Raw genomic sequence first — 17,738 nt, 5'->3', positions numbered from 1 at the left:
ATTAGTTTCAAGTAACAATGAACACTTCTCACGTTATTGATGTTTTCATTGTGGAATTCTCAGCAGTCATTACAGAGAAAAGCCCTTTTTTGTTGATTTGAAGCTGAGCCTTCAGGAATAGAGAGCAGTTATCAAGAATACTGGTCAATTTTTAATTTCTTCAAGTCTGATTCCTAACTTATTCACTTTTATTCATTTGTGTTATATTTCCTCCATGAGTTTCGCATCTTACAGTCAGACAATCCACATAAAGAAGATAGATCAAAACCAGCCAATTACCGCTTGTTGTCCTCCTTCCAATCATCAGTATTTGAAGGAGTCAGCCATACTGCCATGGTGGATTTGCCATGCTAAATTGCTGTTTTTTTGGGGGAAAAAAAGAATTGGATACTTTAAATTTTTAGAAATGAAATGAAGCTGATGGATAGAACTTTGTTGACGGATTCATCAAATTCACAAGGCTCCTCAGTGAAGATGATTTTTTTTTAAATGACGAATGTGGCTCCTATGACTCCGGCCACTCCAGTCATATGCTTGCTGGTGTACTAGCGAAGGAGTTCAGGAAACAGTTCAAGAAGCAGTGGACAGTTATGTCTGGGGACTTTTGGAAATCGATAGAGGAGGCCCTGGGTCCCATACGGTTGAAGCTGGCGAAAACCTTTGAGAAGATAAAGGAGCACGTTACAGTGATTAAGGGCATGGAAACGGCTTTGTCGAAGCACAACGAATAAATTGCCTCCTTGGAGGCTGTGGTCGCTGCGCTGGCCAGCAAGAATAAGATGCGAAGGGCTACGGTTGGCGACCTCTAAAACAACTCGAAGAGGTAGAACCTCTGAATGGTGGGGTTGTCAAGGGACGTGGAAGGCCTGACTCCCACTGCAAACGTTTGCAAATATTTGGGAAGTTGATGTTGGAGGGAGCATTTGCGTCCTTTCTGGAGCTGGACAGAGGCCCATCAGACACTCCGTCATTAGCTCCGGCCGAACGAACCGCCACTGGCAGTCATTGTACAGTTTCACAACTTCCAAAAGAAGGAACAGGTCCTGAAATGGATAAAAGAGATTGGGGCTGCAAATGGGAAGGTCACATCTTCAGGATCTACCAGGATGTTGGAATTGAGCTGGCAAGGAAACGGGCGGCTTTCAACAAGGCCAAAGTGTGGAGTTCGATTTGAGATGGTGTATCCGTCAAGGCTTTGAGTGATTTATGAGTTGCAGGACTATTATTTTAATGCAGATGACTTTGTTAAAAAACATGGGCTCAGTTTGAGTTAATTGTGTGTTCTTGGGAGGTGTTTGATTATTGAGGGTGGAAAGGGATATTGGGTTTCCCTGTATATATGTGTTGGTAATTCTTTGTTCTTATCAGTCCTTGTCAGTGAGAATGATCAATTCTTTGTTCATTCTCAATTTCAACTGAGTTACTTTCTAGGTTATTTCAGAGGGCAGTTTAGAGTCATCCACATTGTTGTTGGTCTGTATCCAAACAGAGGTAAGGTAAAGTCACCACAGTCCCAGATGACCATAGGCTGCTTTCCCCTTTGAGGGGGAGAACTGACTGGTGGGGATTTAACCTGAGGATCACCACACCTCAGGCAATGGGAAAGGTTGAGAAGTCAGGCCTTCATGAATAACCTCATAATAATCCACATATAGTCCAAAGACAATTGAGAATGGGCAATAAAGGCTGGCCATGCCAGCAATGCCCACATAAGAACATAAGAACATAAGAACTAGGAGCAGGAGTAGGCCATCTGGCCCCTCGAGCCTGCTCCGCCATTCAATTAGATCATGGCTGATCTTTTGTGGACTCAGCTCCACTTTCCGGCCCGAACACCATAACCCTTAATTACTTTATTCTTCAAAAAACTATCTATATTTACCTTAAAAACATGTAATGAAGGAGCCTCAACTGCTTCACTGGGCAAGGAATTCCTTAGATTCACAACCCTTTGGGTGAAGAAGTTCCTCCTAAACTCAGTCCTAAATCTACTTCCCCTTATTTTGAGGCTATGTCCCCTAGTTCTGCTGTCACCCGCCAGTGGAAACAACCTGCCCGCATCTATCCTATCTATTCCCTTCATAATTTTAAATGTTTCTATAAAATCCCCCCTCATCCTTCTAAATTCCAATGAGTACAGTCCCAGTCTACTCAACCTCTCCTCATAATCCAACCCCTTCAGCTCTGGGATTAACCTAGTGAATCTCCTCTGCACACCCTCCAGCGCCAGTACGTCCTTTCTCAAGTAAGGAGACCAAAACTGAACACAATACTCCAGGTGTGGCCGCACTAACACCTTATACAATTGCAACATAACCTCCCTAGTCTTAAACTCCATCCCTCTAGCAATGAAGGACAAAATTCCATTTGCCTTCTTAATCACCTGTTGCACTTGTAAACCAACCTTCTGTGACTCATGCACTAGCACACCCAAGTCTCTCTGAACAGCGGCATGCTTTAATATTTTATCGTTTACATAATAGTCCCGTTTGCTGTTATTCCTACCAAAATGGATAACCTCACATTTGTCAACATTGTATTCCATCTGCCAGACCCGAGCCCATTCACTTAACCTATCCAAATCCCTCTGCAGACTTCCAGTATCCTCTGCACTTTTCGCTTTCCCACTCATCTTAGTGTCATCTGCAAACTTGGACACATTGCCCTTGGTCCCCAACTCCAAATCATCTATGTAAATTGTGAACAATTGTGGGCCCAACACGGATCCCTGAGGGACACCACTAGCTACTGATTGCCAACCAGAGAAACACCCATTTATCCCAACTCTTTGCTTTCTATTAATTAACCAATCCTCTATCCATGCTACTACTTTACCCTTAATGCCATGCATCTTTATCTTATGCAGCAACCTTTTGTGTGGCACCTTGTCAAAGGCTTTCTGGAAATCCAGATATACCACATCCATCGGCTCCCCGTTATCTACTGCACTGGTAATGTCCTCAAAAAATTCCACTAAATTAGTTAGGCATGACCTGCCTTTTACAAACCCATGCTGCGTCTGCCCAATGGGACAATTTCTATCCAGATGCCTCGCAATTTCTTCCTTGATGATAGATTCCAGCATCTTCCCTACTACCGAAGTTAAGCTCACTGGCCTATAATTTCCTGCTTTCTGCCTACCTCCTTTTTTAAACAGTGGCGTCACGTTTGCTAATTTCCAATCCACCGGGACCACCCCAGAGTCTAGTGAATTTCGGTAAATTACCACTAGTGCATCTGCAATTTCCCTAGCCATCTCTTTTAGCACTCTGGGATGCATTCCATCAGGGCCAGGAGACTTGTCTACCTTTAGCCCCATTAGCTTGCCCATCACTCCCTCCTTAGTGATAACAAGACTCTCAAGGTCCTCACCTGTCATAGCCTAATTTCTATCAGTCACTGGCATGTTATTTGTGTCTTCCACTGTGAAGACCGACCCAAAAAACCTGTTCAGTTCCTCAGCCATTTCCTCATCTCCCATTATTAAAACTCCCTTCTCATCCTCTAAAGGACCAATATTTACCTTAGCCACTCTTTTTTGTCTTATATATTTGTAAAAACTTTTACTGTCTGTTTTTATATTCTGAGCAAGTTTACTCTCATACTCTATCTTACTCTTCTTTATAGCTTTTTTAGTAGCTTTCTGTTGCCCCCTAAAGATTTCCCAGTCCTCTAATCTCCCAGCAATCTTTGCCACTTTATATGCTTTTTCCTTCAATTTGATACTCTCCCTTATTTCCTTAGATATCCACGGTTGATTTCCCCTCTTTCTTCCGTCCTTCCTTTTTGTTGGTATAAACCTTTGCTGAGCACTGTGAAAAATCGCTTGGAAGGTTCTCCACTGTTCCTCAACTGTTCCACCATAAAGTATTTGCTCCCAGTCTACCTTAGCTAGTTCTTCTCTCATCCCCTTGTAATCTCCTTTGTTTAAACACAAAACACTAGTATTTGATTTTACTTTCTCACCCTCCATCTGTATTTTAAATTCCACCATATTGTGATCGCTCCTTCCGAGAGGATCTCTAACTATGAGATCATGAATCAATCCTGTCTCATTACACAGGACAAGATCTAGGACCGCTTGTTCCCTCGTAGGTTCCATTACATACTGTTCTAGGAAACTATCGCGGATACATTCTATAAACTCCTCCTCAAGGTTGCCTTGACCGACCTGGTTAAACCAATCGACATGTAGATTAAAATCCCCCATGATAACTGCTGTACCATTTCTACATGCATCAGTTATTTCTTTGTTTATTGCCTGCCCCACCATAACATTACTATTTGGTGGCCTATAGACTACTCCTATCAGTGACTTTTTCGCCTTACTATTCCTGATTTCCACCCAAATGGATTCAACCTTATCCTCCATAGCACTGATGTCATCCCTTACTATTGCCCGGATGTCATCCTTAAATAACAGAGCAACACCACCTCCCTTACCATCCACTCTGTCCTTCCGAATAGTTTGATACCCTCGGATATTTAACTCCCAGTCGTGACCATCCTTTAACCATGTTTCAGTAATGGCCACTAAATCATAGTCATTTACGATGATTTGTGCCATCAACTCATTTACTTTATTCCGAATACTACGAGCATTCAGGTAAAGTACACTTATTTTGTTTTTTTTACCTCTGTTTTGAATCTTCACATCTCCAGTTTTATTCCTTTTGTTATTACTGGACCTATTCACTGTGCTCCCCTCAGTCTCTGTACCTTGTACTGTCGCCCTTTTAGATTTCTGACTATGTCTTCCCTGCCTTGCACTTTTCCCCTTACTTCCTTTTGCTTCTGTCCCTGTTTTACTACCTTCCAACTTCCTGCATCGGTTCCCATCCCCCTGCCACATTAGTTTAAACCCTCCCCAACAGCTCTAGAAAACACCCCCCCTAGGACATCGGTTCCAGTCCTGCCCAGGTGCAGACCGTCCGGTTTGTACTGGTCCCACCTCCCCCAGAACCGGTCCCAATGCCCCAGGAATTTGAATCCCTCCCTCTTGCACCATCTCTCGAGCCACGCATTCATCCTATCTATCCTGACATTCCTACTCTGACTAGCTCGTGGCACTGGTAGCAATCCTGAGATTACTACCTTTGAGGTCCTACTTTTTAGTTTAACTCCTAACTCCCTGAATTCCGCTTGTAGGACCTCATCCCGTTTTTTACCTATATCGTTGGTGCCTATGTGCACCACGACAGCTGGCTGTTCACCCTCCCCCCCCAGAATGTCCTGCAGCCGCTCCGAGACATCCTTGACCCTTGCACCAGGGAGGCAACATACCATCCTGGAGTCTCGATTGCGTCCACAGAACCGCCTGTCTATTCCCCTTACGATCGAGTCCCCTATCACTATAGCCCTGCCATTTTTCTTCCTGCCCTGCTGTGCAGCAGAGCCAGCCACGGTGCCATGAACCTGGCTGCTGCTGCCTTCCCCTGGTGAGCCATCTCCCTCAACAGTATCCAAAGCGGTATATCTGTTTTGCAGGGAGATGACCGCAGGGGACACCTGCACTGCCTTCCTACTCTTGCTCTTTCTTTTGGTCACCCATTTTCTATCTCCCTCAGTAACCTTCACCTGCGGTGTGACCAACTCACTAAACGTGCTATCCACGACCTCCTCAGCATCGCGGATGCTCCAAAGTGAGTCCATCCGCAGCTCCAGAGCCGTCAAGCGGTCTAACAAGAGCTGCAACTGAACACACTTCTTGCACGTGAAGGAGCCAGGGACAGTGGACGTGTCCCTGAGCTCCCACATCGCACACGAGGAGCATGACACGGGTCTGGGATCTCCTGCCATGTCTTAAACCTTAGCTAAACTTAAACAACTAGAATTTCAAAATAAAAATAAATAAATCGGACAATGAAAAGAAAAAAAGAGACTACTTACCAGTCACTTACCAGGGTTAAAAAGCACCTCCTCACACTCTGCACCGAATTACCTCACTGCACCAAATTACCAAGTTTCAATTCTCACTCTGGCTGAGTGTCACTCCGGATGTGTGTCCTTGAAAAGTGCGAGCTTCTGTGAATGAATTTTATAAAGCTATCTAAATGTTTGTATTAGTGATGGTTGAGGCGGCCCTGATGCCCTCTGGAAAAGTACAAAATAACTTTAATGTCTTTTTTGCCTTTAACACAGAAATATGCCTGAAGACCTTTTTTAGTTTTCATCTGCAGGAATAGTAAGAAATTATTTTATCTTCTCACATTCCATTCTGCCATGGTAGAATCCTTTAAAATGTTCCTTTATCAACCCTTTCTGCAGGACTTTGATGGAAACGTCGGAACAGGAATAGGCATTTTGACACCCCCCCCCCCCCCCCCCCCCGCCCAGTTTATTCCACCAATGAGATTGCGGGGTTGATGAATGCCTCATATTCACCTTTTCTCCTTATCCCTTATTACCTTTGGCTAACAAAAATCAATCAATCCCAGTTTTCAAATTAACAATTCATCTAGCATCAATGCCTGTTTGCAAAAGACAGTCCCTAACCTCTGCTTGAGAGTGTGGTGGAGTCTGAGTCAACTGAAGCTTTCAAAAGGGAGTGGGATCATTATCTGAAAATGGACATTTTTCCAGTCCAACAGGGACACGACAGGTGATTGACACTCAGGAATTGCACCTTCAGAGGACCAGCACAGACCTTCTGTGCTGTCACCATTCTCTGATTGTACAATCCTTTGCTTGGAGAAATATCCCCTAATTTCACTCCTGTGGGATCTGACTCTAATTTTGTGACCATGCACCCACATCCTAGACTCCCCAACTAATGAAAATAGTTTCTTCCAATCTATCATATCCATTCCCCTTAATATCTTGAAAACTTTGACCAAATCCCTTTTTAATCACTTAAATTCCAAGGAATGCAACATCAGTTTGTTTCATCTGTCCTCTAATTAAAGCCTTGCAATCATATATCATTCTGGTAAATCAACGCTGTAATCTTCCCAAGGCTAATTCTGGCACTCATGGTACTCCAAGTCTAACCAGGGCCTTTACAGTTATAGCAAGACTTCTAATCTCCTGAAATAAAGGCCAGCATTCCATTGGCCTTAAATTTATTTTCCAAATTTATTGGTAGCATTTGACTGATCTCTGAACATGGATCCGACTACTCTTTGGACCTCCATTATTTCTACTTTTTCACCGCTGAGAAAGTAGTCTACTTTTTAGGTCCAAAGTGGATGACCTCACGTTTGCCTACATTGAAAACCATTTGCCAAATGACTTAATTGATTTGTAAAGAGTGTACTTAATTGTTTTAGTAGTGTTCCCTCAATTAATTATTGAAAATATCTCATCGATCAGTCCTTACTGATTAATTATGATTGCAGTGGCCGTTCACTAACCTGACCTAACACGTCAAAGGATGGTATTCCCATTCAAATTGACATGCTTTTGAAATTCAAAAGACTGTCACTTTTAATTACATTGACAACTCTGACCTACCTATGCGATGATATTGCATGTGTAAAGGAACATCTCAATTTTCTTGCCAAGACTCATTAACAAGTGGGGGAATTCTTGTTTCTCATGCTTTTCAATCGCACTTAGTCCTGAAATTACTTTTCCACTCAATATTTATAATGGCAATTTGCATTTCAATGCTGCTTCAAATGTAGAAAAATGCCTTAAGGTAATTTGCAGTGAAAGAAAGGAACAGATGCTGATCCCTTGTGGGGAAGCTTGTAAAGATGAGTAAAGGCATGGTCAAAGGGATACATTATAAGGAAGCTGTTAAAAAGATGGAGAATGGTATAGGTGGAATGTTATAGGAACGGAGTTCAAGACAGTCGGGTTGAGCTAGCAGACGATGTTGTCACTAATTATTGAGCAGGAAGGCATTCACAGAAGGCAGCAAACAGAAACCCAAAGGCATAAGAAGGTATATATAGTTGAAAGAGGTTGCAGAGGAAGGCTGGGGTGAGAAGGCTGGGAAGAATTTGTAGATGCATCGAGGGATTTTAAATTTAATTCATTGGGGAAACAGTGCCAGTGGGGTGAAGGTAGTACATGCAGTAGAGGTGAAAGTAAGTACATTTGGTATGTGATTTGAAGTTCAGTTCGAGGTTGAATAGAACACTACGTTCACATACAGTCTGGTTTAGCCCGAGGTAATAGCCAGGGAGAGGGAATGGAGTGAGTGTAACAGGAGCAGCGATTTTGGTCAGGTTGAATTCAAGGGAACTATTCCAATGGGAGGGGCTCCACTTAAACCAGGCAGAGGGCAGGGTACTGACTAATTGAAGTGCTGGGCTGGTAGATTGGGGTTTTAAACTAATGAAGGAGGGTGTGGGAGGATTCAGGAAAGTGTAAATTCAAAAGCAGTAAAATAAATGTCAAGGATGTTGAACTGATTAGCAATTTGAGGAAAAATAAGCAGAGTGGGTCAGGAAGGGATAGAAAGCTTAACAAGGTATTCGAGCACTAGACAGTAAGGTGACATCAGCAAAATAAATTGGGCAAAAGTTAGAGCTAAAGATATATCTGAGTGTGAGAAGTGTTCGCAACAAAATGGATACATTAATAGCACATAATCATAGAAAATGGGTTTGATCTGATAACCATTGTGGAAACAAGATTGCAGAGTGAACAAAGTTGTGAACCAAATATTCCAGGATTCTTGTCTTATAAAAGTGATGAGCAAAAAGAAAAAGGAAGAGGGGTTATCTGATAACAAAGGACGGGATAAAAATGACAGAGAGAAAAAAGATCTTAAATCAGGAAATCAGGCTGTTTAGTCAATTTAAGAAACAATAAGGGGCAGAAAACTCTCCTGGGAGGAACAAATAAGGCCCATTAATTGTTGTTGTCACGTTGAGCAGAGCAGAAATCAGTAAATTAGAGGATGCATGCATCAAGGATAACAGTAAATTTGGGGAACTGTAATCCTCTTATGGACTTGGCAAATCAAATTTGGAGTAATAGTGGGATGGGTTTTATGGCCCCTTGCCAGGTGTGTTTTTAATTGAGATGTTAGTCCACTGCCTTCTCTCCCAGCCCCATCCTGCTCCACATAATACAGTAGGTGGGAAAAGCACCTAGTCTGCCTGCCCTTTGGCCTATTGAACCCTGAACTGCTCAATTATGGGACAATAAAAGGTGTAATTCAAATTCTGCCACCTTAATATGGAAGGCAGATGAGAATGGGCAGCTGCCTTTTTCACCAACTCAAGTGAAAAAGTGGGAAGATGGGTACCTTCTTTGCAAGGTGTTCGCCAATTCAAGGTAATTATTATAATAATAATAATCTTTATTAGTGTCACAAGTAGGCTGACATTGACACTGCAATGAAGTTACTGTGAAATTCCCCTGGCTGCCACACTCTAGCGCATGTTCAGGTACACAGTGGGAGAATTCAGAATGTCCAATTCCCCTAACAAGCACTTCTTTTGGGACTTGTGGAAGGAAACCAGAGCACCCAGAGGAAAGCCATGCGGAAACAGGGAGAATATGAAGACTCTGGACAGACAGTGACCCAAGCCAGGAATCAAACTGGGGCCCTGGCGTTGTGAAGCATCAGTGTTAAGCACTGTGCTACTGTGTACAGGAGTCGTTGGTCATTCCATGAGCTGACGGACAGCATATGCCGTAGAAGAATGCGCCTCAGCAGAGAGACAGTGTGGAACCTGTGCCATGTATTTGCGGACATGGCATCCTGTGGAGGAGAAGGACACCTGTCCCTGGTGGGCGTGAAGGTCACTGCATCCCTAAATTTCTGCATCTCCGGATCACTCCAGAGATTGAGCAGGGACCTGTGTGGCATCGCGCACTCATCAGCCCACATGTGAATCTGGGAGGTGATGGATGCTCTGTATGCCCGGGCATCAGACTATATCATCTTTGAGATGGACCAGGCGCACCAAGATTCCCAGGCTGCAGGCTTTGCCACTATTGCCAGGATGCCCCAGGTCCAGGTCAATGGCACGGATGCTACCCTGCGAGCATTGGGGCATCAGGGAAAGTCCTATATCAACAGGATGGGGCTCCACCTTCTGAATGGTCAGATCGTATGCGACCACTGCCTCAGAATCATGCATGTGTGTGCCTGTTACCTGGGACAGCTACATTCTGGAGCACTCAGAGATCTCCAGTGTCTTCGAGGACCAGCGCAGGATGATGTGTTGGCTTGTGGGGACAAGGGATATCAACTGAGGTCATGGTTAATGACGCCAGTGTGGAGGCCTGAGACCAAGGTGGAGACCGATACAATGAGGTCCACGTTGCCACCTGTGCTATCACTGAGCGGTGCATCAGGCTGCCCAAGAAGTGGTTCCAATACCTTTACCACTCTGGCGGTGCCTTTCAGTACACACACACACACACACACACACACACCCCCCCCCCACCCCCCGGCCAAGAGCCTTTCGCTTTGTGGTGGTCTGCTGTGCCCTCCACAATCTGGAACAGCAGTGGGATGAGAGAATGGAGGAGGAGGAGGAGCATCACGAGGCGGAGGAACATACGGTCTCATCTGGGGAGTCAGGCGCGCTCTCAGGGCACACACATGCATGATTCTGAAGCGGTGGTCGCATGCAATCTGACCATTCAGGAGGTGGAGCCCCATCCTGAGGAGGATAAGGTGGACCAGGGGGGCTGGAGGATGAGCCTGAGGAGGAGCTGGAGCAAGGAAGACAGGCAGTTGAAATGGTCCAACATGCCAGGAGGACCAGGGAGTTCCATGTCATTTCCAGATTCTCCGAGGATGAGGCTGTGTCTGTCAGCTCATCCCTGCCCAACTTCCCTTCTCGGCCCCATTTCTCTCCCTCCCCATTCCCCTTCACCCATTTCCTACCCCATTTTCCCTTCCATTTCCTTCCCCCATTCCATCCCATTTCCCACCCCTTTTCCCTTTCCCCCATTCACAGCCCCCCTCCCATCACACTGCTCCCCCCCAGCCACCCTGTTTCCCTATCCAAGGGTCTGTGTAACATCACTCCAGAGTGATGGGCCTGTACTGACACTGTCAGTGGGTCACTGTACAAGGTAGGAGAGTGATGATCATTCACTGTGAAGAAAGCTCTGGTGAGTTACAGGCACCAAATTTGTAAGTAAAATACTTTTAAAACTGTTTATTTATAAAAAGAGAAAGATACACATGCAATGGCAAAGATAGAACAACAATTTGCTAATCTAATCTAATTATACCCCTAAACCCTAAGTGCCGTGCTGACGCCGGATATAATCGGTTCTTGGCATCTACCAGCCTCCCCAGGGAGATCCCAGCTGGAGCCATTCAGTACTCTTCCAAGCAAACATAGACAAGGCGAAAAGGCACCTGGGGGGGGGGGGGGCGGGCGGGGGGGGGGGGGGGGGGGGGGCTCCCAAGCCATTGGAGGCCCCCGGGTAGTCAGGGACAGGGCAGGGTGGTATCTTGACACTGCCAGGGTAGCAGTGCCAGGATGTCTGGGTGCCAGGGCAGCACTGTCAAGGGTCAGGGCCTGAGGTGGGTCATGCCCATGAAAGGAGAGATAAGGGGGGTATGAAGGGTGGGGGTTGAAGGGTGGGTAAGAAGGGGCCTCTGGATAGTTGGGGGGAATGAAGGGTGGGGGTCTTGGAAGGTGGGGGGGGGGGGGGGTGAAAGGGGGCGTGGGAAGGCCTGAAAAGGGAGGCCCAAAGCAAACTATGTGGGTATGAGGGAAGAAATGGCTAAGATGCATTGGGAAACTTAATTAAAATATATAATAATAGATAGGTAATAGCAAACATTTAAATAATAAATTTGCAATTCACAAAGAACATGCATTACTTCAAGGAATAAGACGTCAAGTGAAAATGGTCACACTGTGGCTAATGAGAAGTTAAAGACAGCATTAGATTAAAGGAAGATGCTTATTAAAGATTAATAAAACTGAAGGATTGAGAGGATCTTAGAATTTAGCAAAGGATGATGTAGAAATTGCAAAACCAGGAGAAAAGCAGATTGTAAAGTTTCCATAGGTATGTAAAAAGGAAAAGATTGCAAAAGTAAACTTGGGTTCCTTAGATGCAGAGATAGGAGACGGGGGAAAAGATCAGGAAGAAGAAAATGGCAGAGAAATGAAGTGAATATTTTGGATCTGTCTTCACAATAAAAGACACAAAGACCATTCCAGAAGTATTAGGGAATCAATAGTCTAATGGGATTAAGGAATTTTGAGATATTATTATTAGTAAAGAAGTTATACTGGAGGTATTTATAAGATTAAAAGACAACAAATCTTGATTTGATAACCTATATCATGGAATTTTAAAGAGGGTGGAGGTGGAGATAATTATGTATTCATTTTGACCTGTCATTTCCTTACTTCTGGAATATTTTCCATGTGTTTGAACACAGTAAATGCAACTCTGCTCTTCAAGGAAGAAGGGAGAGCAAAAACCGGGAATTACAGGCCAGTTAGGCTGACACCAGCAATAGGGAATTGTTAGAAGCCGTTATTAGGAATGCAATTATTGAGTGCTTAGAAAACCATAATACAATATGGAGGAGTCAATGCTAATTATGAAAGGGACATTGTGCTTGACAAATTTTGAAATAGCAATTAAGGGGAAGATAAGAAGGAACAAATGGATGTCGTGTGTTTGGATCTTCAGAAACCATTCAATAATGTGTCACACAGGAGATTATTATAATATTTGGGCTCATGGGGTTGGGGCAATATAGATGAGCATGGTTTTAGAATTGATTAGAATTGAAAATAAAGAGTAGAAATTTACAGGATATTTTTAGGTTGGAAATCTGTAACTAACGGGGCACCTTAGGTACTTTGGACATTCTGAATTCTCCCTCCGTGTACCTGAACAGGCGCCGGAATGTGATGGTTAGGGACTTTTCACAGTAACTTCATTGCAGTGTTAATGTAAGCCTACTTGTGACAATAAAGATTATTATTATTCCCCCACAATCAAAGATGTGCAGGCTAGGTGGATTGGCCATGCTAAATTGCCCCTTAAGTTGAAAAGAATTAATTGGGTATTCTAAATTTAACCCAAAAAAATTATTATTATTAATCAGTGCTCCACATGGTTAGGAAGTGGGTGGTGGGGGAGGGGTCGGTGTGGGAGCAGATGGAGGCAGCCTCTTGTAAAGACATGAGCTTGGGGGCATTGTTAATGGCACCTTTGCCGTTCTCGCCGGCCAGGTACTCCACAAGTCCGGTGGTGTGGTGGCCATGAGGGTGTGCGGACAGTGGCGGCAGCACCGGAGGCTGGAGGAGGCCTCGGTTTGCGCACCGATCTGTGGGAATCACCGGTCTGTTCCGGGGTGGAGGGGGGGGGGGGGGGAGGTTACGCTGGATGGGGTTTCGGGGTGACAATGGATGGGGATTGAGTGGTTTGCCGGTCTATTCATTGAGGGCAGCTTTCTGAGTTTGGAGGGATTGTTGGAGGAATTTGAGTTGCCCACGGAATGGGTTTCGGTATTTGCAGGTGAGGGATTTTATCTTGAAGCATCCTTTCCTCAGGTGCCGCCCCATGGGCTGCAGGACAAGGTGGTGTCAAGAACAAGGGTAGGGGAGGGTAAAGTGTCAGAAATTTACAAGGAGGTGATGGATTGGGAGGGAGCCCGATAGGAGTAGTGAAGCGAAAGTGGGAGGAAGAGTTGGGTAGGGAGTTGGAAGCTGGGCTGTGGGAAGAGGCAAGACGAGTGTGAATGCACCCTTGTTGTGCACTAGGCTTAGCCTTATTCAGTTTCAGGTGTTTTGGGCTTGTCCGAAGCCTGGAGGATTCTGCCAGTGGTTGCCGATGTTATGTCGGTGGTCCTGAAGGTGAAGGTGGCCCTGAGTCGAGAAGTTGGGATCTTTGGAGTGTCAGAAGATCTGGGAGTCCAGGGGGTGAGAGAGGCCAATGTTTTGGATGATGCCTCCCTGGGAGCCCGGAGACGGATATTATTAGATTGGAGGGACTCGGGGCCCTCGAAACCGGGGGTGTTGGTGAGTGACCTGGCAGACTTTCTCAGGCTGAAAAATATAAAGTTCACCTTGGGAGGGACTGTGGAGGGGTTTGCCCGGAGATGACAATCATTCATCGACTTATTTGAGAACAGTTAACACGTCAGGAGTGGCGCGGGGGGGGGGGGGGGGGGGGGGGGGGATTGCGCTTGATGTGTAAATATATAAATGCCTTAATAAAATATTTTTCATTAATCAGTGCTCCAGCCTCATTCCTATTCCTATAATGCATCTCATTGTCTTCGATGCAGTAAATACAAAGTTAAGGAAAGTAATCTGTGAGGAGGATGCAAAGAGGCTAGAAATGATATAGGTTAAATGAGTGGGCAAGATTATGGTAGATGGAATATAATGTGGGGAATCTCATGTGAAGTTATCCACTTTGGTAGGAAAAATACAAAAGGTAGAATATTTTTAAGAGCTGAGAGACTGTCAAATGTTGTTGCATATCAATTATATAAAATTTATATTTAGTTTCAGCAAGCAGTTAGGAAAACAAATGGTATGTTAGCTTTGTTGCAAAGGTATTTGATACAAGAGTAAAGAAATCTGACTACAATCATTTTGGGAAACCACACCTACGTTCCAGTTTCCGTTTACTTCTAAGGAAGGATAACAGTAAGAGGTCTTACAACACCAGGTTAAAGACCAACATGTTTGTTTCAAACACTAGCTTTCGGAGTTCACCTGAGGAAGGAGCAGTGCTCCGAAAGCTAGTGTTTGAAACAAACCTGTTGGACTTTAACCTGGTGTTGTAAGACTTCTTACTGTGCTCACCCCAGTCCAACGCCGGCATCTCCACATCAAGGAAGGATAAGGCTGACATAAAGGTTCTTTACACTGATTCCTGGCATGCTGAGATTGTCCTGTGAAGAGAGATTGAGTAGACCAGGTCAACATTTTCTAAAGTTAACAAATTCTTGAGAAGCTTATTAGAGTATTGATGCGCTAACAATTGCACACAGAAACACGAAACGGTACAAAAGAGGCTTTATTACCATGAGATGTTATTCCCTCAAGTGGAGCTGTAAATTGGCAGCTCAGGAGACCTCATGGATATTTATACTGCTCCCTGTGGGCGGAGCTAGCCGGCAGGGGCTTACCGACAAACTATGCAGGGGCTTACCGATAAACCTGTAATAGCAAGTACTATTGTACATCCCCTAATAGAGGCGCACACATATATATACAGTGTTATTACCACAAGTATATGCTGGAATGGTGTTTCCCTGGCTGTGGAACAGAAGGTCAAAGTCACAGAATAAACTTTAAAGGGACTGAGATGATGAGAAATGTCTTCACTCAAAGGATTGTGCATCCTTGACATTCTCAAACCCAGAGAGCTGTGAATTCTCTGTCATTGAGTATGTTAAAGAGACACATTGATAAATGTTTACATTGAAAGAGAATTAGAGAAATGGGAATGGTGCAGGAAGTTGAGTCAATAATTTAGACATGATCTTAATGAATGTTAAAGTGGACTCAAAGGCCGAGTGCACTAATCTTGCTCCTATTGCTTCTGCTTATCTTACGTTGATCTTTTAATTGTTTTGATTTTATGTCCATTTAACTGGTGGAAATTCTAGCACATCCATGACTTAATACAAACTGAGAAATGTGATACCGCTGATAGCACTGGGATCAAGGAAAGAGGTGCAAAGGTAAATCTGAGTGCTTCCAGTATATATTTGGAAACAGATGTTTTTAAAAATTCATTTTTATGGGATGTGGGATTCGCAGGCTAGGCCAGCACTCATTGCCCATCCATAATTTCCCTGGCGATCATAATACTGAGGTAACATGTTTGTGAAGAAGAGCAAGGACCAAGGATGTATCTTTTTTTAAACAAATTTAGAATACCCAATTCATTCTTTCCAATAAAGGGGCAATTTAGCATGGCCAATCCACCTACCCTGCACATTTTTGGGTTTTGGGGGTGAAACTCCACGCGGACAGTGACCCAGAATCGGGACCGAACCTGGGATCTCGACGCCATGACGCAGCAGTGCACCACAATGCTGCCAGCTAAGGATATATCTTCGAGGAATTTTGGAGATGGACAAATGGATGCGAGAGAAGAAGGTATTGCTGGAGATGTGGTGCCTTCATTAGCATGAGTACGACTTTTTGAAGAGTTAGTGAGGACCAGGTGAGGCACTAGTTTGACAGCTTCTGAAGTTAGGGAACCCAATGTAAATGAGGTTCCTCTGAACAGTATTGAGATTGCCCTGTTAATAGCTGCACCCTGTTATTACAAATCAATGCATTATTCCTCTCTGCCATTCCTTTGTGCAATGCTGCTAGGAAATTCATATTTGTCCCATCTCTCCAATGTTGCAGGCAGCGCAGGGAAGGCCAAACTAAACCCCTTCATTTTTCTTGCTATCTGTCTATAAGCAGAGGCTGTAGCTTGTTTCCCCTAACCATCGGTTTGTGAAGTCAGTTTTAAAGTGACTTGTCACAAACTCTCTTTTGGGTTAAATCAAACATATTGTTTATTCATACATTTAAACGCAGGGATGGTTGTTGTAACTTTATATAAACATACATGCATACAAGAAGGAGATAGAAAAGAAAACAGTTTGTATATTAATTCACATGAATGTCAGAGTCCAGAATATCAGAGCCCAGTGAGGATTCCTTCACATCGGAGTTTAGGCAGGCTCAGTCAGCTGAAAGCAGGAGTTGCCAAATTCCTTCAAAGCTGCTGATGACATAGCAAGGTGAAGTTGGTATGCAGAGATTTGATCTTCTTTACAGGTGATGGCAGGAATCTTCCAGAGAACCAGGCTTTGAGGAGGATTAGACTTAAGGCAGACCTTGTTGTCATTCTGGAAACCTGCTTTGGTGTTGACAGGCTAGCTGTTAACAGCTTGTGAGTCTAGAAATGTAACAGTCAAACTTTCCAAAGGCCAAAGGAGATTTGGTCACATGGTGTTGCTCATTTTTGAGTCAGTTTCAGGTTAGCAATCAGTTTATACGTCTCTCGTCAAAGTTCATTGTTCACCTTAGGGGATGGATGGTGGTTATTAGCACCAATGCAGGTATAACGAGTTTCAATGGTTCTTTCTTTTTTTTAAAGTCCAGGCTGGAGAGACAGACCACCTAGAGCTCCCTTGTTTCATTGATTGTAATGGATCCACACAATTATAAGTGTGAAATTTCACAAGAACGAGGGTTGACCTTTTTCCTGTAATTACTGTTGGAAGTTTCCAGAACTGTAGAACTTGCAAACTATGTGACCCGCAGCAGCCATGTTTTTGGTCCAGCAAAGTCCATTCTTAGATAAGCATAAAGTAAGGTTTGATTTACACAGTCTATGATCTCTTTCTTGCCTTATGGACATGACACCAACAATTGGCAAATTTCTAACCTATACATAATTTCTGAGATCCATGAACACATTCTCATCTGCTAGCGAGGCTGTGGTGTAGTGATATTGTCATTGGACTAGTAATCCAGAGACCCAGGGTAATAATGCTCTGAGGCCCAGAGTTCCAATCCCACCACAGCAGATGGTAAAATTGGAATTCAATAAAAATCTGAATTAAAAATCTAATGATGACCATGAATCATTTGTCATAAAAGCCCTTCTGGTTCTGGTCCTTTGGGGAAGGAAATCTGTTGTTCTTACCTGGTCTGGCCTCAATATGACTCCAGATCCACAGCAATGTGCTTGACTCTTAAATGCCCTCAGGGATGGGCAATAAATGCTGGCCCAACCAGTGATGCCCACAACCTATGAACAAATAAAAAAGACGCAAACCCATCTTATCACTATCTCCCAACCAGAAAATGCCAGGA

This window comes from Scyliorhinus canicula, chromosome 3 (assembly GCF_902713615.1).
Source record: "Scyliorhinus canicula chromosome 3, sScyCan1.1, whole genome shotgun sequence".
In the NCBI taxonomy this organism is placed as follows: domain Eukaryota; kingdom Metazoa; phylum Chordata; class Chondrichthyes; order Carcharhiniformes; family Scyliorhinidae; genus Scyliorhinus; species Scyliorhinus canicula.
The sequence above is the reverse complement of the archived record's forward strand: the minus strand, read 5'-3'. Positions refer to the sequence as shown.